We start from the raw sequence: 21,637 nt of genomic DNA on the forward strand, positions 1-21,637 counted from the left end.
TGAATGATGTGATGGCCATACAAATACCATACATGATTTCTTTTCAAATGTCTTTAATTCTTTTAAAGTTACATGCAATTTTCACCTTGATTTCAAAGATGTATTTTTGTAAGCCCCAGTCACTCACTGACCTTTGCCTCCTTGAACCTATGATCTCGTAATAAAAAATAAAAAAAACACACACACACATAGCCTTGAGTTCCCTTTATTTGTTGAATCAAATCAGCCAGACCAAAAAGCAAAGATTCCTCCCCATTATATTTAGCAGTTCCCCGATAGCATATGCTGCCACACTTCCATTATCACATCCACCGCTCCCTCCCCTGCAGTCTGTCCGCCCTTTGACCCAAGGCTCACCCCGACTCGGGCAGCAAGCCTTTATGTTTGCGTGTCTTTGTGGGTGGGGCCTGCCCTGGCGGCGGGCGTGGGCCCATGCAGGGGTGAAAGCTGGGCACCCTTGAACTCCCTGCTGAACGGTCACACTAGACAAATTTGACCCCAATTTGACCTGGCAGATGGAACCCTATCTTTGCATTCCTTCTCTTTCAATACTCACACACACAAGTCAGGCAGTTCAAAGCAGTGGTGGGAGATGAAAAGATTTTATTTTTGCTAAAGTACATTACACTAGCATGTTTTCAAAAAGTGAATAAAGTTTTACTGCTGTTTTATTTGTATACATATAGATAAGAAATTATTTTGGTCTTAATTTTTATGCAGGTAATTTAAAATAAGTTGTAGGTTTGTCAAAAGTATCGAAAATCTTATACCAATAGATATTATAACTATTATCAAAACTAGATACTCATTTGACAAAGTATCGATACAAAAAAAGTCACATTCACAGCATAGAAATGAACCCTCCCTGAATATCTTTAGTATAGTATGGACCACTATGGAAGACATGAGGACGACTGAGGGATTACACAGATATAAGGCCAGGTAGTAATATAAAATAAAGTACTACGATTTAATGTTGAAAATGACATTCTACTGCCTAAATAAAGAGTGATTTTTATTGTGGTATTGGAATCAGTATTGAGTATCATGTCTGTTCCTTATTGTCAAAAATTGAGTTTGAAGTTTTAGTATCGTGACAACAAGTAGTAATGGTAGTATTTGTTGTAGAATAAATTGAAGTAACCCAAGAACTGGAAGACGAGGCAAGCCATTGTGATTGCCCATTCCTCTCTAGGCTTTCTATATTTTAGGGAGTATTATACCTCTGATGACGTAGGACAAGATAACAAGCACTTGAATGCAGTTTCCCTATCAGTATAATCTTTTGCATTTGTAGGGATTCCAATAGTAGAATGGTATAGTAATGGTAATAGTAGTGGTTGCTGTGGCAGTAAGAGTAATAGTAGTAAGAAGTATTAACCGGCAAGAGCAATACTGGCGGTGGTAGTATTTCACATGGAAGTACAGCAGTATTAGAGTTTTTAGCAGTAGCCGTGTTTCAGTTGTACTTTGTCAATACTGTAGTGCTAGCTGCAGTCAGAATATCTGTAGTGTTACTAGTGGTAAAAGTAGTAGTAATATGCTAAAGCCCAAATTCACTTCAACTGGTAAAAAGTAGCTCCCAGACAAGGAAGTCACATTGAGTTGTTAAGATATAAAAAGTGCCATAAATCCCCTACTGTATCCATTCAAAACCGTGTTCACGCATTCGCGACCTGTAGGGTTAGTCTTTCGCAGTAGCTGGACAATGCTTAATTAGCTCCTAAAGAAAAACTAGCGGGAGATCAGAGGGGGCAATCACCGCGGCTTCTCCCTTTGAGCTGCTATCCCTAATGGGCCCGTCCCTACACTTGTTGTGTCTCCCGCGATGTGTTTCCTGGCTACATAAAAGACACTCATTCCAAAAAAAGCAGCCCAGGATTCAGCAGACAGTAGCAAACCTCCCTCTCTACCCCCGTCAGCTCCTTCCTCTCTGTTAGATATTGACTTTGCTCCCTCCAGAGTGCTCACCTCCACTGTGGATGTTTGGTTCCCCGTGGCGACCGATCGGGCTTTCATCTCTTCCTCACAAGCCCGTGCCCCTGACTTTGGTGGTCTGGTTTTATGACGTTTGTATGCAGGGCTGTGTTGGCCACTGCTGGAGGCCTGTAGGAAAGGGGTTCACTAGAGGAAGAGATTTTTCAAACCTGGCTAAAAAAACAGGTAGTACAGTCCATGAGGTGAGACTAAGAGTAAGGCTGGTATGAAAGTACTAACAATGAGTTTAAAGGTGCAACTGTACAACTATTCTGACAGAGGATCTGCTGCTAGCTTGTCTCCGTAGAGGTGCTATTACCTAAAATTGCCTAAAATATTAGAGTATGTCATTAAATCTATCCATGGAGACCTGCAGATGATGTTACCAGGCCAAGCTACAGGTCAGATCTATGGAGAGGTGACCCAGCTCTCAGTAATAATACATGGTTTTCAAAGTCTTTGTGAGCAATATAAAACACATAGTGAAATAAATGCTAGATAGATAAATTAAAGTGGCTGTAATCGGGGCAGTCTTTTGTGTTGCAAGCAGGTAAGAGACCCTCCACTAGAAAAGTTACAAAGTATACATTTAAACTTTATAGTTTTGGCAAAACAATACAAAGTTTCCAAGTGATTTCTCATTCCATCACACAGCAGGTAGAGTTTGACAGGCACTTTTATAGTTCTGAAGACGCAGATCGTTCAAAGAGGTGCCGACACCCCACGCTGCGTCTTTGTGCGTCGGGTTTACACACAGCCCCGTTCATTTATGTTTGGACATGAGGACCGCCAAAGAAAACAAATATGACGACAGCCCCGCAGCAGGTCAGCAGTCATCCCGGCTTGTTTGTGTGCCTGTGTTATCATCTCCGCTTTCCTGTCAAAACAGGAAGAGGCAGGGGTGAAAATGGAGGCTAGGAAAGTGCTCCGTGGATGTGTGTTGGCCCGGACCACGCTTAGTCTGACAGTAGTGACCCACAGAGCAGGAAAAACAGAGAGCTGAGGGCGCGGTGGCATACTTCTCTGTGTTATTTTTATCACTGCACAAAAGCACAGCTAGAGATGCTTTTTGCAGCTGTTGACTCAGGTTTAGGTCATGGTAGCCTTAAAAGCAGTCACTGCCAAAGGTGCGTGTCCCATCTGTCTGTGCGGTTCGGGCCGACAGCATCTAATGATCCTCCTGTCTGTTTAGGAAAGGAAATCCGTTTGGACTTTTGGTTACTCATGAAAGTGAGGCACTCCTCTTCTCTGGATGATCTCTGGACCTCCTCACAATACCTCTTCCTCCAGCTGCAGTTGTCCTGGGCCGCTCCATCCATCATGTGTATTTGTGTGCTCACTAACAGGATGGCACATCTATCAGATCGGACAACTGCTAAAATGCAGATTTCTGTTGTAATATAGTGATTTCTAGGCTCCAGAGAATGATCAGGTTCAACATTTGTGAATTCACATTTTGGATATTTCAAGGGAATCAATAGGGTTATCAATAGGAAAGATTTGTGGGGTACTTTTTCTTCATTTTTGTAAGATTTGCGTAGGAGAAGATAGAATAATGATATATATTTGGCTCTTCCATGATACTACTTACCTACTACTGCGTTTCATAATGCCATTTAATTATTGCAGGATTTTGGTGGTTTATTATCTTGCTAAAATGGTCATCAATATTATCGTTATGAATATCACTTTTTTTACACAGGCCTACTGGTGGTAGTTTTTATGAGCACATTCCTTTGGATGTGGTTCAGGGGTTATCACAGAGCAGGTAAAAGTCCCAGTGTCTGCTCTGATACAGCTAAATGAGAAGACACAGACAGGCCCGCCGCACAAACAGCTGATTAGCCACTCAGCTAATTATTGACTGGTGTCACAGGATAACCATCTCCACCTCTGCTCTGGTCAGACCACCGCTTTGTGAAACAGAGAGTTGCTTCCGAGGAATCTCAAGCTTTTCATGGCACAATCTAAAGGGGCTCTTTATTGGCTTTAAAAACAGCCACTTGTAGCTGAAGAATGCTGTTGTTGGATAACCTGACCGGCCAACCTAAACCACGATTTTAACTGTCAAAATACTAGAAGTTAAGTTTCAATATTAAGAGAAAGGGCTGATTCTTTGTACTGATTCCATTCCATGAAATGTATTTTTTTGTAATTTTTTAGCACAAAATGTGGGTAGTTTAAAGTGATGTGCATGATTCTGTGGAAATACAAAGTTAAAACCATATTTTAGAACATTGTTGGTAGAATTTTGTTGCCGTACTGTGGAAGATTCCAGTCAAAGGAACAACATTTCCATGGAAATCAGCAGGAGGAGGCCCTTTTCCAGGCCAAATAAGAGTCAGGTTTGTGGTGATGCAAGCCCACACACAGTAAGGATGCAGTTTTTTGTATGTTTTCTAGTGCATTAAACACACCCATTATGAAAAAAACATGCTTCTTTTTTAGTCTATATTTCGGAAAAAAGTTGCATACTATAACTTTAATGATACCATGGTATAGAGCTATTCAGGAAAGGTGCAAATGTGTTTCTTTCTTTGATATTTTTCAGTATCAATAGTTCAAATGAATGGATTTAAACAAGAAAGCTGAGTTGAGAAAGCTTTGTTCCATTGTATGTCCAGACTTCCTTTGTCTTGAAATGTGACACTAGCCAAGCTAATTCCTAAATAAAATGGATATCAGCAGAGCAGACGTTATCATTTGTGCATTGTGCTCTTTGACCCCGCCTACCATGCCCGATATGGGTTTTACCAGCATCCTAACAGTGATATCTGATGACTGAACATGAGCTATACCTTCTCCATTGGCCAGTTCTTGTGAGACCTGCTCTTTCTCGTATGCTTCAGATTAAGCCCTGGCGTGTGCTAGCTGACCGTCCTCTCCATGTCATCAGCGCGGGGTCAGAGTTCATTTGACTTTCTTTGCACAGACCTACGGGATGGTGTTTCCAGAGCACCAGGAGAGGGGGCCACACCAAGACTGACCCCTGCGAAATGCGCAATTAGTTACCCTTTGACCTCTCGGGCCTCCAATCAGACGCCAGGCATGGATCAGGCATGCTTCTGCATCTGCCCAACTACTTTACATACAAGTGTGTGGCTGCCAAAAGAACATGTGTAGTCCATCTTTGTCAGGAATGAACTGAACTGAGCACTGCATAAAACATACACCCCCGCATTTTAAGGAGACATATTAAACATATGTCAAATTTACTTTTATTAGCTTTTAACCATGTTATCTTAGACATAGTTGTTTTTTGATTCATGCATGTTTGAGTAATCTGGTCCTGCAGTCAAGGCTTGAGTGCTTGTTTCAGCTACATCTAGCTTCTCCCACTTCTCTGTCATGTAGCCACTTTTCATCAATAAAAACAACTAAAAATCTGCAACTTGGTATGGTGAAATGCCACTTTGAAGTATGCAGTTTTGAACAGGAAGTTGATGGACCTGTTTGTATTATTAAGGCGCTTAAGAGCAATATTAATGCATTTAAATTATACAATGTTTTTTTTGGACACTCAAACCACCACCAACACACACACCAAATTCATACTAGGCAATGTGGGTGAAGAGCCTTGCTTAAGGGCACAACAACAGTTTTTGCCCTTGATTTTCCCAGCGGTCTCCCATCCAATCCAAGTACTAAGCAGTCCCAGCCTTGCTTCGCTTCTGAGATTTGACGAGTTCAGGCTTTGAAAAGGAGGTCTCGCCACATTATCACACGTTACAATGAACAAAGTGTAAAATAATTATCTGCAAATGTTACAGTTCCAGACTTAATATCTGAAAACCCACAATATGTCCCCTTTAATGACAGATCTGGCAGCTATCCACTTTCTGTATCTCATAAATGTATAAAGCTCCATTTGGCCCGAGACACATTACCCGTGCACTAATGTAGTCTGCTGCCTTAAAGTGACTATTGTTATTTAACTGCTGCTAACTCTTGTTCCTTATGCTCCGAGTGCAGTACAGGCTCATCACTCACGGCTAATGCAGACAGACAGACTCAGATGAACGCAACGCTTCCCTTGAGCCAAAAGTATAAATCTCATTGCCAAGCGCCTGACACCTCGCAGCTCTCCTGTCTTCTCTTTCAAGCCGGATCCCTGGGCGAAAAGTGAGATCTTCTGTATTGTGACATTTTGCATGAGCAGTCACAAAATCCACAAAACACGAACCGCACAACTCAATATGCTGCCAGCTACTTCAAGGCTGGTGCCGGTTTGGGGCGGGAGACTGACAGAAGAGGCGTCCTTGTCTGCCCCGCCTGGCACAGATACTTTGTTTTAAAAGAGATGTCTGGTTATACCAATGAGCTCATCTTGGGTCTAGCTTGTTGCTGACTTTTGACATGCGAAGGTGAACTACTAGAACAAAACTCATCTGTGAATTGGTTTTCAGTCATTTTTCATCACTACAAACTGAACTAACTAACCTATAACTTCTGCCTCATGGCCAAAGCAGTGTAAATGCTATATTGTTCTATTACTTCTATTATTATTTCAGATCAATATTGTATTTAAAAATAATAATCTGAGTGGGTCATACTTCATAACTTCAAAGGTGCATCAAGTCCAGGCCAGGTTAACAGTTCAGATCTGTGGGAAGGCGACTCCGCTCAGAGTAAAAATAAATGTATGTCTTTGTATTTGAAACATGTGTAATGGAATGAATGCAAGATTTTAATGCCAAATAGAAGAACAATCCATGCAAAGCAGTTACATGTCACAAACATCTTTTTTCGCTCTTGTGCGTTCACTCAAATGAACACTAAATTATGTTTCCATATATAGCTATAGGATTTGCTAATTTAGCAAAGCGTTTAGCATGGGGGGGGGGGGGGGGTAAATCAATAATTGTCATTTTGTAGGTTACTAAAGCTACGCTCAGCTGTGCCAAAAAAGACAAAGTATAGCAAAATGTGAATTAACATTTTTTTGATAAGCCATGCATTTTTCTACACCATTCAATAGAAATCCAAACATAACCCATAAGTGGATTAGTCTGTGCCGTTTTCACCAGACACTGTTGTGCTTCTTGCTTATCTCTTGCCAGCAAATCAACCAAATGTGTCTAGACGTCTCAATTAGCAAGGACAAAACAAGACAAAAGACACTGGCTTGTGCTTATCTGAATGCGTTTCTGTTCATCATAAACAGTTTTCCGTTTAAGACCAGCAGTCCTGCAGTTGACGTTTGAACGACAATTATTACTGGTAATTGTATTCACTGAAAATCCATTGACATAGTAATAACATGTTCTGGCTTGATTTGAATTGTACCTACATTCAGTATGCCACTCTTTCCTCTGTCTTTCCCATTGTCCTCTTAGCATGTGTGTCAGTTGGTTGCACAATACTCCACATGGGATGGGGGCGATCACCTTGGCCTGGGACTATTGTAGAATTTTACAATGTAGCACAAATTGGAAAATAACCTTTAGCTTTTTCGTGCTACCTTTGTGATGCTAATCAGTCTGCCTGTTGCTCGCACCTATCTTCACCAGCACCCAGGTCGACAAATGAAAATTGAGATATCAGCCGAATAGAAAAAAAAAGTATAGCTTGACAATGAGCCCATTCTTACGGTTCATTATTTGGTGAAGCTAAACAGTCGGTGCCTGTGTGTGGGGGGACAGGAGACGAAATTCCTGAAAAAGCTGGAATAGTTATCCATATGGCAAACTTCCAGCGTAATTACTCTGCTGTCTATTCCCGGAGATAATCATTGTTGCGGGATACTCAACATTTCACCTCATCATCACTTCTAGACCACTTTATTTTCCCAGTTTATACAGGTACATTTTTTCCCCAAGGTGTCAGGAGATGATAAATTGCTATAAACATTTCGAGTGTAGTCATCCGTGTGCGTTCCAACGATTTAAATGTTGATGTAAAAATGATTCTTTCCCATCTCAAACTGTGATTTTTTTTTTCCCCCCCTTTAGAGAAATCTGGCGCATATTTATATAAAGAGCTTACAGGCCCACCCGATGTGCTGTTACTGTGTTTGAGCATTGGCTTTGATAATTATCCACTAACACATACTAGCACTTGCCCTGTCAATCCCCCTTTTCCTAGAGTCGTGTATTGTAAGATTTGTTGCTCCAAGCCTCAGCAGTAGGTTTAAAATCAACTATGGGAGACTGGGAGTTCTTTGTGTACCCAAGCCGTCAGGGAGAATGAAGAAGTCTTTCCTGGTTGTAAATGGTGTGACAGTCCAGACACAGCACAGGCAGGTGGCTGTCATCACTTAGTGCAGTCTGGCTGAATGGGGGGATATAATAGGGAAACAGAAGAAAGAAGCGGAGAGCTAGTTTGGTCTGTTTGCAGGAACTATTGTATAAGTCGGCCTGTTGGATATGAGTGTTTCTGAGTGGGCTCTCGGACTAAAATAGAGTGCTCTGCAACAAGCTCCAGTGGATGGAATGGAATACTTTGCAATGTCAATCGGAATCTAGTGCTGTTGAGTGTCATATCAGGGCAAAATGGATTTCAATAAAAAGTCAGATACTGTGAGAATATTTTTATTTGAAGAAGAAATCATAATAGTACATCATAATAGTCTTGGTTTTAAGAGGACTGTGCATATACCTGAAGGCACAGTCTGGTTCATTTGGTAGCGTTGACCCTGACCTGTGTTGGGACTAATGATCATATTAGGGGTGAACAGTTTTGGCGAAATATCTAATTGCGATTTTTTTGACAAACATTGCGATTACGATCTGTTCAAAGTGCACATTTTAAACATCTGATTTATTCCCATGTATTTCAAATGATGTACGTACAGGTCTAAACTACAGGGTTACCAGGTTACTTGGTAATTACACAGGATAAGTTGCTCATTGGATCCATTCAAAATGAGATTTCAGTTACATTTCATCTTGCAGTCTTAATCTGGATTGAAGCCAAAAAGGAATATTTTTTTCTTAAGCCATATGGAGAATGTGATAGAGAGTTATCAAGCTAAAACACTACACCAACTAAGGAAAAGAGCTGAACCTGTGGAGCAAAAGCAAAATTAAACCCAATTGGCTTTAATGTTAGGGACAATTTAAAGGAGAACCTGACACTCATGGATTGTTATGTTTAAAGTGTAATATTGATCTAAAATGACTTCATAAACAAACAAGTCAGTTGATTGCTTGAAAACGGTGGCACTGATTTTTGTCATCACAACAAAGTGCCACTCGGACCACACTAACAACCACGCCTATGGATATTTACATGTGAAACGCAAATAAATATTGCACCTGCAGAGATAGAAAACAACTGTATCCGTCTTAACCTAGATCTAGAAGTTTCCGCTAAGCTAGAGATGACAGATAGAAAAAAGTAGCATCACTGGCTGAAGTTCCCACAATCCGATGCTGCTTGTCCTACCGTTCACCTACGCATTTCACTAGCACCTGGCTTATACTTCCCCAGCCTGTTGCCTGTTCAATTTTTCATTTTTCTCATTTCACTTTCCCACCACAGCTGAGCCTGGCAACATCAGAGAAAGAAACAAAGGAAGCAAAACACCCCAAGAGCACTCCGAGACAAAAAAAATCAACTATTTTAATTACAATTGCACAGCAGTTGCAGCAACTTTACATAAATACAATCTGCAGTATCTCCGGTGAATACGGTCATGCAAGCTGCCGTTGTTGCTTCTGATTTGAGCAATGGCAGACTTAAACCGAGGAGAGAGGAATATTTAGAGGGAAAAATAGTTCCATTCCAGGCAACAGCTGAGCAGGAAATTTGTGCTAATGAGAAGACTTTGGTGTAAAAATGACAAATCTGAAGCTTGAGTTTGAGTTTTATTGGGTAGAAAAAAATAGTGTATCAAAGAGAAGGAGTTTTTTTTCCCAGCTCCCAAACCTGGCTTCATTATAGATCATAAAATACCACATGCACATACTATGCTTATTTTATTTATATATTTTTCATATCAATGGGCCTATATCACTCTACTATTTTCTGATCTATGTTATAATGTTGTTTCCTCATCAAAAATGCACCTTTTGTTTTGTTTCATTCATACATGTTTAACACACAAACCTTATTATATCATATTCAGGCTTTGTTCTTCTCTCAAACTCAATCATTGTTTAAAGCTCACAAGAATCAATTTTGTGTAATATAGGACCTTTAATAGTGAAATCAAATATCTGCAGCCATATTGAATTGCATTGTCTTTCATAAATTTTTCCGTGACATACTTTTGTAATTGGTAGCGTTCAGATTCTTGAAAGTAATAATGTCATACTTGGCCACATAAACCATTATTCTATATTAATTACATAGAATTTGTAATAAAAATGTCTAAAATTAAAATCCACATATGTTTAACCTGGTCATTTAACTGAACTGGTCCTTGAAATCCCTAACATCTATATACTGACCAGGGTTGACCCCTATCTCCATAAAATATTATGGATCTATTGAATGTCATGAATCCCATATAAGTTTGTCGCCCATAGTAGCAGTAACCATAGCAAAACATCACTATATATACAATTCTTGGAACAGATAACACCATTTACATTACATTGCTTGCATTACAATAACTGTGAGACTATAGCTGTCAAATGGACCTGCTTTTCCTGCAGTTGTCGAAGCTCTCCCTGTAGGTGAGCCAAGCAGCTGCCTGGACCCCCCTGCACTGCTAACTATGTATACACTGAAATCTTGATGGATCTGGGTCCTAAATCTTGCCTTGGGTCGGTATGGCGGCGCGATACGTTGAACAGGGGAGGACAGCGGGGATGAAGTCTGTCGAAACAGTCTAAAAACGGCACTTGTTTTTTCTATGCGCAAGCGAACAGGAAAAGGTAATTAACTAGGCAAGTGATGAAAGGCTGGAGTGATGGATTGGATGGAGTGGTGGATACACAAACACACAGCTCGCCCACCTCATGTACGGAGAGGCTGAGTGAAGCTTTCATGTCATTACGGCGCTGTATAAAAAGTCTAATTTTGCACCACTGCGAGCTGATAAATGGGCCAGGCATATGGAGAGGTGACATATCATTATGGGAGGTCACTGGTGGTCGTGGTGCCGGTAGGCAAAGTGATTATGCATGAGTCTATATATGTTTAACCTGGAGGGCAGCAGAATTGGTGTCATTTTTGGTTTTAATGGAGATGGATGTTTTATGTATGGTATGCTTTATCACTATATCAATAATTTCATAAATAGACGTAAGATATGTGCCTTGTCATAGTGTTTTAAAACTTCATTTGAATACATCACAAGGAGTAGGCACAATACTTAATACCGATTTTTTGATACCACAACGATCATTTTAAAAGTCGATTTTTCTGGACCTGGGGTCAGCAACATACGGCTCCGGAGCTGCATGCGGCTCTTTCCTCCTTATATATGTACCCGCTAAAACACCACCCAAAACGCATTTGCAGGTGTTAAGTCAACCTGATCTGGAGCTATAGCTGTCTGACATAGCTGACAAAAATATGTGGGTGTCCAAATTCAAACGCTTGACAGAGGATCTTGAAGATGTTGCCCGTCAGAAGGCCACTTTTGTTCAGAGTCAAAAATGGAGTGAGACTTACATAAATATGACGAAATATGCATTTGGAGTCCTGTTGATCTTCAAATCCACATATGTAAGTGAGTCGCTATTTTCCACCAAGAACTATGTTAAAAACAAACACCTCCTCACAGATGACAGCTTGCAGTCCTGTGTAAAGATGAAAGTGACTACAGCTCTGATTTGCAGACGCTGTGCGCAAAAGTTCTGGAGAAGAAGTCCCATTAACCAGATAAAATAAATATTTATGCAGATATTTTGCTTCATGGATTTCATAGGCAACACGCTATAGTTGTTTATACAAAGCATAAAGGTAAAAAAAACCAAACAATATATACAGTGTTGTCTTCATTTTGGTTGTCAAAAAGTAATAGCGGTTCCCAGTGTTTCCCTTTCTGTGGAAACCGGGTCACACTGTGTTCGCATTGCTGGCAGTAAGTCAGACATGCTCCCAGTGCATGTTGGACTCTGCCAGGCCTGCCCTCTGTCACTGGTTGTGTTCAGTATATTGGACAGATATATGGACAGAATTTCTAGGCGCAGCCAGAGGCCGGACAGGGTCCGGTTTGGGAACCACAGGATCTCATCTCTGCTGTTTGCAGATGATGTTGTCCTGATGACTTCATCAAGCCAGGACCTGCAGCAGGCACTGGGGCAGTTTGCAGAGGAGTGTGAAGCGGCTGGGATGAGAATCAGCTCCTCCAAATTCGAGGCCATGGTTTTCAACTGGAAAAAGGTGGCTTGCCCTCTCCGGGTGGGTGGTGAGTCCCTGCCTCAAGTGGAAGAGTTCAAGTATCTCGGGGTCTTGTTCACGAGTGAGGGACGGATGGAGCAAGAGATTGACAGGCGGATCGGTGCAGCGTCTGCAGTGATGCGGTCGCTGTATCGGTTTGTTGTGGTAAAGAAGGAGCTGAGAACACTTTGGGGTACCACTGGAGGAGCTGGAGAACGTGCAGAGAGGGAAGTCTGGGAGTCCCTGCTTAGACTGCTGCTTTTTAGTATCAACGCTTAATCAAATGAACTATATACTGAAACATCTAGTTTCAGTATAATTTTTGGTATGTTTGAAAACCCCACCTTGTCGCTAACAATATAACAATAAACATCCGTCCTGTAGCGCTTTTCCAGATGTTCAAATTCACTTCACAATTTATTGTTGCCACAGCTGCCCTAGGATAGACTGCCAGAAGAAAGGCTGCCAATCTGCGTCATCGGCCCCTCCAGTCACCACCAATCACTTACACACCACACTCATTCACCCGTAGGTTTGGTGGGTGACATGTCTTGCCCAAGGACATAACAAGAGCGTTCACATTTTATCTTGTATTATCAAGCACTGGCACTTTAAACCAAACTACTGCAAATATGAAGCATGAAAGCAATGCAGAAATATATTTGCATTGTTGATATTCACAACAAAAACAATGGTTACACTTCCTGTTAGCATTTAGCTCTATCAACATTCCCGTCTATTGGTCAATACCCACCACTTGAATGCACCATTAGCTCGAGCCGCTTTGCAATTCGGCTCTCACTCACGCATGTAAACAGAACAGATGAAATTTGCTCACAAATATTTACAGCTTCCATTCTTCTCATTGCGTGCCTCTTTGCATATTGTCAGTAATGCTTGGTCACCCTCAAAGTGATACCCCAGACAGGTGGCGCTATGAAGTGTGGAAAATGTCACAGAGGGGTAAAAGGCCTATTTGCATGTGCTGTGAGACAGTTTAGAGGGAGGTGAGGATCCATCATTTGAAGTATAGGCAGCCAGGCAGGAGGACACCTTACCTCTGCTCCCCTATTAATGGAATACTAATGAAAAAATCTCCAACGCGCTACTCGAAACAAGGTAATTGTGTGCTAATGTTGTTGACTTTCTTGAAAGGACCTGCGCTGCTAGACTATCTGATGCTGTTTTGCATGCAATTCTCTTATCACGGAAAAAAGTTTGTTGCTTAAAGTCAGTTGTTTTAATCATTGCATTGCCTCGCTTGCAGAATCCCAAACATAGCAACAACATAGCAACCTCAGATAATTTTAGCTAAATGAAAAACACAGAATTGGTCTAATCATCGCCTACCCTAACAAAAGGTTTAGCAATTCACTTCAAACTTGTATTCTATCTTGAAACAATCTCTGCCCCGTTAAACATAGCGTTAATGTCAATATTTATTTATGTTCCAATTAGTTTTGCTTTTCGCTGCATTTAATGTGTTTGTCTTTTTGGGGCTGTTTCACTGTGTAAATAAACAAAGCCTGTGCTAAAATAGCCACTTTCACTGTATTCCCAGAAGCAATGAGCTGTTAGCGTTGACAAGTATGCATAGTGAATCAATGGTAGCCAAGATAACGCATGTTTTTTATTTTATTCTCAACTCTTAGTCAAAAAAATGTACAAATGTGCTACTTTTTCAAATAAGTGGACCAAAATGAGCGCTTACAAAAGAAATATCTGGGGTAAGTTGGGTATTACTTCCATGTAAGAATACTTTGTTCCAGATAATGACAGTGCTTTGTGTGGAAATGGCCTTATAAAAACTCCATTTAATCGGGTAAAGTCAGCAGCACATAGCAGAAGACATCTGTTTGATCTGTGTTCTACCATAGGCGTTTCCCTTCACACTAACTAGCATGCTAGTGTCACATCCTGAGTCATTGTGCTCCCTGCCTCCAAGCTAGTAGTGCTTAAATTTAACGACCCGTGTCCCAGATCTGAGGCGCAAAGATGTCTTCAAGTTTTTCTAAGGTTGGGTTGAAAGGAGAACACAGGGTGAATTAGTTGTTAGGGGCCTATTGGTTGGTTTAAGACGGCATGACAAGATTTTTAATTAGGATGGGGGTAGGCAAAAATGACACTGGAATGTGCGAGTTTATGTAATAGTTATAATGTAGGGATAGTACATGTTGCTAATCTTGTGTTAACTGAGATTCAGTAATTTCCACTTGTCAATGATCAGGTTTGGTCATTTTAAGTGAAAGAGGTTTGGAGCAGAGTTCAGACTTTGGAGTGCGAAAAAATAAATGTTTTTTTCATTATGGATGTTTTTATTTCACTGAAAAGCATAGAAAAACATGTGTCCTTACTCTGAGTGAACTTGCATCTCCACAAACCTGACTCTTATTTGGCCCAGAGGAGGTTGTTTTCAGAATGTTGTTCCCTTAGCTATAATATTCCACAGTATGGCATAAAACTTACCCATCTCCATAGAGAATGTTTAGAAGTATGTTTTTTTCTCCAGGAAGTTGCATAATATCACTTTAAATAATCAAATAAAAAATTGGTATTAATACGAGAGAAACACTTTTTTTCTCATACCGACTTGTCCTATTTCCAATAATATGAATGAGCAGATTGCACATATGTAGTTTACTTTTTCATACGAGCACTATAGTACAGGAATACTGACTCCTTCTAGTCTCAGGTAGTATGTAATGACGTACAAAAAACACCAACAATCTGGCCCCATGCTGACCAGGAGCTAAGCTAACAGCTGCACTAGTTTTTCTATGGTCTCCTCTATCTGTGGGAATGCTAGCTTCTCCTATGTTGCGCCCAAGGATCAGGACCTCTAGACCGGGGGCCCCTGCGGTTTATGGAGGTCCAATTCTCCAGAGACCAGTGCAGACGCTGGGTGGCTGGGTCAACAGTTTGTCTAAGGGGGTAAACAGTAGCGTGCTTAGGTTAGGGTTAGCTGGGGAGAGCGAGAGCTATAGCTGCAGTGCGGTGGGCCAGACTTTTACAAGATATGCGCTCATAGGAAGTGCTTAAGTATTGTGATGTGTAAACAGGACTGCTGCTGGTGGGAACAGACACAGAGCAGTGACAGATTGGCTTAGTGGAGTAAAAGAGTAAAACGTGAGCGAAAGTGCAGGATGTGTAAGTAATAGGGGAATGAAACTAGGTTATTACTGTTAGGAAGAATTTTACTATAAAATGGATACGAGGAGCTAATCTGCTTTTTTCGTGTGTGTTCTTCTCACACCTGTAATGAATGTCATGATTTCAGATTTGGCAGTATAATTGTAGTAGCTGGGGCAATTCTAGGATTTTTGGAATAGAAGCAGCTATCGTACAATTTCCCCCCTTAGAATAATAAAAAAAAGAGATAGCTTTTGCTTTTGCTATCTTACAGCTACCATCCACAAGTTTATTTGATTTTTTTTTCACTAGTACATGGCACATGTGAAACCCCTGCTCTGTGGTGTTTTTCCATCAGGCCAAAACTGGCACACAATCACACAGAAGTAACATAGAAAGCATCTAGTGGTGACATGTGAGAATACAACAGAAGAGTGTCGGCCAGTCTAATTACACATGGTGACTTTAAATATTTTGCTGCTGGGAATTTTAACTTTAGGGAGAAACTTGTTGTTGGATATGGAAACAAATATTTACAGTAGAGTGGCTATTAGCATTGCAAAAATGTTTTCACCTGGATACTAATCAATACTAAAACTATATCAAAACTATAGGCAACATGGAACTACTCGAGAAACTACCATTATTTTGTGTGAAAACAACATATTTACTTTTTTTTACTTATGATTTTACTATAAAAATTGCATTGGGTACTGGGAAACTTACCCAATACCTAGTGATGTCTCTTATCAGACAGTTTTCTTATTTTATCTAGACACTTTTCTTGGAACCATAAAGTCTATCTGGAATTGAATCTCGACTCGATGTTTAAATGTGAACTACATCTGGGGCCATAAAACAATATTTACCCCAAATGTTCCAACGGCAGAACACTTGCCTTTATGTTTGGTCATGTTATAGTTGCACTGGCCGTTCCCTCTCTTCTCTGCTCACTGCTGCAGCTCTAATGCCTGGGAAATAGGTGTCGGCCTCAAAGCGGAAGAGAAAATATGCTTTCCCAGACTATTTTACTTTCAATGGAGCGTGCCTAAAAGTCTCTTGACTGGCGAGGGGCCTCATGCATTTCAAATTACTATGACCTTCCCTTGATTTAAGTCAGCCTGGGTTGCTCTACATCACAGAGGCCAACCATTGCAGAAATAGTCACTTTTGTTCGCTCAGAGGGAGAAAGAGGTGTACCGACAAGCCGCTGTAAATGGGGTGTGATTTAGGCCAAAAATCCCGGTGCGACTTTTGCTTCTTGTGTTACAGGAATTGGAGAGAAATCATGTTTTTTTTCCCCCGTCTCCACATCCGTAAGTGGTTTCAGGTTGTTCCCATCAGCCCCTGGGCAAAGATGACACTCCCCATCAAGGCGGAGGAGAGATGGTGCGGTCTAACTCCTGGAGCCACTGCAGTGCGTTTCATCATAGGAGCACAGGACTAGTTTCTGACAAGTATTGCACGAGCTGTCAGCCTGCTGTGACACTGTTGTTTGGGTTGTTATTGTCAAAACTCTGTTCTAGAAGTTTCAAAATGCACCGTTCAACTTTTGCTTCCAATGATGTAACAATGTCATGTTGAACTGTTGAACTTTGGAGTTAGCTTTGCATTTCTGAAGTGAAGGTTTGCATTTTTCTACCCATCTTCAAACGACACTAGAAAAAAAGCAGCATAACTTTTCATTCATTTCTCATTGCTTTTAGATTTTTAAATTGTACTTTTTTCACCAAGCCATTCTAAATTCTGAACTAGGCCTGGTATAGTGAGAAAGCAAGTGATTTAACCCATAAAAACAGGAGTGGGTACTTTTTTCATGTTGGTTTTTTATTGCACTGAAAAACTTTGAAAAGAATGTGTCTTTACTCTGAACAGACTTGCATTCCCACAAACCTGACTCTTTTTTTTTAGCTTGGAGGAGGGCTTCTAACAGATTTTTTCCATGGAAATGTTGTTTCTTTGACTATTATCTTCCACCGTATGGCATAAAACTTATCTATCGCCATGCAGAATGTTCCAGAGTATTATTTTAACTTTCTATTTCCATGGAAGGTGATATGTGATACCACCTGCCACCTCCAGAAAGTTACATGCTGTGCCTTTAAGGAGAAATCAGCATTAGAATTGTTATCATTAAGCGCTATACTTGATTTGAACATTTTTAGCTCATACCTTAGGACACAGATTAATCAAGTGTATGGAAACTGGAAGCTATCTCAGAAACAAAATTGTTCGACAGGTTAGTAGTGCGATTCCAGCTCCAACACATGAAAGCTGTGATTGTGCCCTTGGACACGACACTTAACCCACCTCACCCCCAGTGTCTGTGTATGTTGCTGTATGAATGTGTGTGTGAATGGGTGAGTCATTTCTTGATGTAAAGTGCTCTGAGTGCCTCGAAGCTGCAAAAACGCTATATAAAAATGCAACCATTCGAAAACCACTTCCAATCCTCTCTGACCATATCTTTTGACATGTTATAGCGTCTCCTCTCCTCCTCCTCCTCCTCCTCCTCTCCCTCTTTTTTGCCCTACTTTCCAAAATTACTCCATCTGATGTGACCATCCCCAGAGTTGAATAAAGATGTCCATGCGGTGACAGGCAGTAAACCCGCAGACAGACCCACCCTCCGGCCTCTCCGTCTGCCCGAGCACCCCTGCCCCTCTTCACAGCACTGAAAACTTACACCATCCCAACTCAACAATAGCTGGGCCCTGCAGTGACGGTGTACCTCTTAGAAAATGCTTTGAACTCGCAGAATGCATTGATGATCATGCTTTACATAGTTACCTGATGCACTGCTCCTCTTCACACCCACTTGCCCTTGTCAGTAATATATCATAGGTGTAATAAAAGAAACATTATGGCTTTGGTCTTGGGTGCAGTCCTGTTTTCTAGCTCCTTTGTGTTTTTCTCAGTAGCTCTCAAAGAAATTCATCTACTTTGAGTTGTAAGGCAGTGCCGCCTAAAAGTTGGGTTATATAATAAAGCTTTTTTCATGTCAAGAACTTTGTTGGTTTGTCTCTTAGCAAATAAAAAAAATATTGCTTGGTGTTGGTCTTTAATTCTAGGTTATCCCTGTTTTTGATATACTTCAGTTATTGATTAAAATAAGGGTATAAAAATGAATATAGATATTTTTCTGACAGATTGCAAAAAAGAAAAATCTGATTTTTGTTTGCAATCCATCAGAAATGTGCTTGAAAAAGTCTGGGCTCAAATATTGCACCAATTAACTGTAAACCACAAAAGTACATAATGATATACTAGTGTTACTAGACTACAATACTAAAATGTCAAACTCAATTTTGATTTTGATTAATATACTCGATACTCAATACCGATTCCGATACCACAATGATAATAAAACAACACTCTTTTTTAGACAATAGAATGTTATTTTCACATGAAATCATAGTACTTTCTTTTATATTACTATGTGGCCTTATATCTGTGTTATCCTTCAGTCGTCCAGGTACGCTCCATAGTGGTCCGTTGTCTATTGTCTATTTGGTCTTGTACTTGTCCTGACACAGCTCAAGATCATTCTAAAGCTATTCAGGAAAGGTTCATTTCTGTCTTGTGAATGTGACGTTTTTAGTATCGATACCTGCTCAAATTAGTATCTAGTTTCAGTAACGATTAGTATCTGATTTTTTATACTTTTGACAGCCCTACTTTATACCCTTTTTTGAAACATTACTCTGCAAGTTTCTTTTCTTTTCGCTGTACCTGATATAATCTTGTCAAGATAAATGCTCTTTATGTATTGTATGGTCAAAGCTGCTAAATAAGAACAAAACTGAGACTGTAACATATAATTATACTCATTTTAACTAATTAACTAATACAAAAGCTGCTGACAGTGTGCTATATAAATAAAAATGAATTGCTAGGGTTAGTGTTTTTCATCCAGTCAGATTCATTGTTGCAAAAAATCTTGGGAAACCATCTGCCTGACACCATCTTAGACACTTTATTCTCTGTTATGTTGCATTTTCAAGAGTGACAGAAATAGTAGGCAGAAATTTGGGAACCATAAGGAAATAACTGTATGTCACTATCCCAGACAGTTGTTTCTGTGTCATGGTGTAATATCACAGCGGTGGAAAGTGGGCAGGGCTAAAAAATCCAACAAAACATGTTCCTCACTCATGGTTAGAGGTCATGTACAGGCCCTTTAATAGAAGTTATTCCACCACGATTAATGTTTTTGCGGTTTTCTTTATATTTCTTCTCATCATCTGCTGCTTAGTCCTATAGCCTTGACCCCTGACTCAATCTGGCTCACTCTGTCCAGGCACATGGCTTTATAGACAGCAGTACAGAAGGTGGACCGCTCCCTAACCTCCACCACGAGGAGCAGATGGGATGTGGCTTTGTCCCTCTTTTTATTAGCTCCCTTAAATCAACACCTAACAATGCGCGGCCGCACGGAGGAAGAATTGATTTCTCACATCAGCCAGTGGCCCGAGGTGGGTAAAGGGCTGGACCAAGGGTAAAAGGGTGAACAGGCTGGTTAAGAGTGTCCATAGAGAATACATTGAGGTGACTACAGTATAGAATGAGGATATATGATCTTGTCACATGCAAAGATTGCGCCGGATCAAATGTTTTCGTTCTCAGATCATATTTCTGTCATAAGCTCCTTACAGTTAAATCCATGGTGTGGTTTAAAAGTACTCACTGCTGCATTTCTGTCATCATCCAGATATTCTGTCCAAAGCTGTGTTCATGAGACATCCTAAGCTGGCCATGTGTCAGTTAGTATCTCCAGTTTTTATTTTTGTTGACAGTTATGGAAAATAGACTCTTCTGAGCTTTAGGCCATGTTATAATGCTGTTACCTCATCAAAAACATACCCAGATTTGAGTAACCCTCTATTATTATTATATGTTTACTGTAAATTCTTATTATTACCTGACTTCTGGACTTCTTTTTATTTTATTTAGATCACACGCAAACCACAAAATCAGATGTGTGTTCTGACAGACCATGAGCAGACACAAACCAGACGATTTTGCTAATTACATGGCTTTTTAATACTTTTCAAACTCCAAAAATCTCAAATTCTGAGTGTGCACGTAACCACAGAGACTACTGCCAATACGAACTAAAACACATCTTATTATAATCAAAATGAATGGCTCTTTCACACCCCCATCATTGATAACTCTGTATTATTTGCCCCCTGGTGGTTCTGTTGAGTATTTGTACAAGCAGGTCATCCATAAGTCCTGGTATTGAGCTGCTCTCAGTGGAAGAGATTTAGAGCCCTCCAGCCCTGCCTGTATACTCTGCGGCTCTACCGGGGCACGGCGTATTAAGTGCCACTGCATTATCCCATTTTTTCTGCACTCCTCAGTCTTCATGATCACCTCCGAGCTTCGACGCAGCACAGCTCTCATAAACATTTACGCACAGGCTATCAGCTTCAGTCTCAAGCCAGGACTCCGCTGGGCTGGACCGCGTCGGGCCCTTAATGCCTCTTAGGAGACCCTCTTGTCTGCTTGTTTGTGTGCGGGTCTCAAAACAGACTTCGCTAACAGCCCTTTGTGCAGTGGTGGGTAGTTGTGTTTACTCAAGTACATTTACTCGAGTATTTTTTTAATTGTACATTCAGTGCAGTAGTTTTCAGGTATATTTTCAAGACTATTGAGTGTAATGGTACTCTTACTTGGGTAAACGTTTTGGTTACTCTTACCACTGCGAGTAAGTGTTCAAGTGACAAAAGTTTTACATTGACAATATGAAATGATTTGAACATATGTGTTTTCTTACACTGTTTGTTTCCTTTTTTGTGGTCTATTCTCTGGAAATAACTAACCTTCCAATTACATTAACTTCAAAATAAAAATCAGTTGCAGTTGTCCAGGCAGCTACTCTCACAACAACTCTTACTTGAGTACTAATACTTCTTGAAATACAGTTTTTTCTTGAACCATTACCTTTTACTTCAATACATATTCTGGCTATACTCACCCACCGTCCCGTCTCTCTGTCTCTTGTCTCCATATTTCCTCAAATAATAGTTTCTAATATAAGTAGCATGCTGGGTTTGTTATCATATGTAAATGTCATGGGAGTTGGAGGAACCTCAGCTGTTGTTTTGTTTTGTGATGACAACAAACACTGCGGGACAACCCAGGGAGTCTGCTTAAGGAGAGAGAAAGGACAAAACTCCACTGGACATCTTCTTTAAAGCAGATATAAGCCCGCCTTTCTCCTGCATACATTATTTTTGATGCCAACTTA

At 40.5% G+C, this 21,637-nt stretch overlaps 1 protein-coding gene across 3 annotated transcripts in view; it reads left to right on the forward strand.

Annotated features, from left to right (window-relative positions):
* Nucleotides 1–21,637, forward strand: part of kif26ab (kinesin family member 26Ab) — a 93,412-nt gene that overhangs the window by 16,717 nt on the left and 55,058 nt on the right. The window lies entirely within an intron of this gene.

The sequence above is a fragment of the Periophthalmus magnuspinnatus genome, chromosome 22 (genome assembly GCF_009829125.3).
Source record: "Periophthalmus magnuspinnatus isolate fPerMag1 chromosome 22, fPerMag1.2.pri, whole genome shotgun sequence".
Lineage (NCBI taxonomy): Eukaryota > Metazoa > Chordata > Actinopteri > Gobiiformes > Gobiidae > Periophthalmus > Periophthalmus magnuspinnatus.